The 1632-nt window shown below is 35.5% G+C and overlaps 1 non-coding gene across 1 annotated transcript; it reads left to right on the forward strand.

Moving 5' to 3' along the window:
- The first annotated feature begins 1097 nt into the window (after nt 1-1097).
- On the forward strand, nt 1098-1311 carry LOC132058689 (small nucleolar RNA U3). Its single transcript, XR_009415406.1, has one exon. It is a non-coding gene; the product is annotated as a small nucleolar RNA U3 (small nucleolar RNA).
- The last annotated feature ends 321 nt before the right edge of the window (nt 1312-1632 follow it).

Consider the following 1632-nt stretch of genomic DNA (forward strand, 5'->3'; position numbering starts at 1 on the left):
GTTCTAAGACCTTTGGTAATCAATGTAACATTTTATTACAAAGAGCAATACGAACAAGGTTCAGGCCAATACTTGGACAAAGTCCCAAGTTATAAGCAGTAGCAAAACATAACATCAACATCTAACCTCAATTAGCTCTAGCTTCTACGGATAAAAGTTCAAATGTCTAAGTCTAGCAGCTAGGTTAGGTTTCGGTCTAAGTCTATCAGCTAGGTTAGGTTTCGTCATACTTCTACATCTTCTCCTAGACTGTTCTAAAGCCTCCCTCATTTTTATTAAGACTAAAATGTCTGAATTTGAACACACATATATGAATATTAAATTGTTGTATTAAAATCTGAATACTAAATAATCAAGCATGTTTGTTTCTTCAATAACTGAATGTATAAAAATTATCTCTATATAAAAATTAATAAATATAAAATACTATAAAATACTAAATTAATCTAATACTATATCAACAAAATACTTTAAAGAAACTTGTATGGCAGTTGGTGGTGGTGATGATAAGTGATGGTTGCCGCCGTGGCCGGCTTGTGATGGTTGGTTTAGGTGCCGATTGGGGATGGGACGATGTTGACTAATGGTGGTGTTTTGAGCAGCACGTAGCTATTGGAGATGGTGACTAGCAATAGTGGTTGATGGTGCTAGTTACGGTTGTGGTGGTGGTGAATCATGATAGTGATTGAGTATATATAGTATTGAACAGTGGTGGTGATTGTTGGCAATAATAGTTGGTTATTGTGGTAATGGTTGTTAGAGGTGAAAATTATCGATATTGGTGACTAGTTATGATGAAGGTTGATTGTAGTAATTGATGTATGGTGGTGGTGGTAATTGTAGCCGATGAAGGCGGCTATGGGTAGTAGTAATTAATAATGGTGAGCCATGATGGTAGGGCTAATCGATTGAATTGGTGAACTGTCAACTCTGTTGAAATCTTTGTATATACATATGATGTTAGTAATGTTAAGAGTTCGTTGATATTTATCATTCAAATTTATTCAGGCTCATTAAGTGGGTTTAACATTAAAAACAATGCACTTAATAGTTAAAATTTGAATGATTAAGATTCAGACCTAAAAGGACAAACAAATACGACCTTACTTGAACATGATCTGTTCTATAGGCTCGTACCACTGTACCTTGAGTTCTAAGGAGACAGGAAACTAAGTCTTGTTGATGACACGTGGCCATTTGACCAGAGCGTGATTAATAGCACCCATGGCCTTTAGGTTCCTGGCCGCCGTAGATGATCGTTCTCAGCTTCATCAGTGCTGTTGGGATGGTCTAATGGCTGTCTGATAGATTCAAACTTTAAAATAGAGTATGAAATATGTAAAAATGAAATTACAAACAAGTAGGGATCTAGTAGCTCAGTTGATTGGCTACCTGAACTCTCACCTTGTTGGTGAGGGTTCGAATCCCCACATTGTAATCCCCTTCCCCTACCCCCTACCCCCTATGTAATAAAAAAACAAAAAACAAATTTAATGTCTGAAATCTGAATAATTATGATTAAAATCTTCATTAATAAGCCTAAGTAAGTTATAAATAGTATAGTATTAGATAATGTTTAAAATTGATAGTAAGTAGATATCAGCCATACGTTAAAGGTACCATGAGAATGGC

Source organism: Lycium ferocissimum, chromosome 5 (genome assembly GCF_029784015.1).
Source record: "Lycium ferocissimum isolate CSIRO_LF1 chromosome 5, AGI_CSIRO_Lferr_CH_V1, whole genome shotgun sequence".
NCBI classification, from domain to species: Eukaryota; Viridiplantae; Streptophyta; class Magnoliopsida; order Solanales; family Solanaceae; genus Lycium; species Lycium ferocissimum.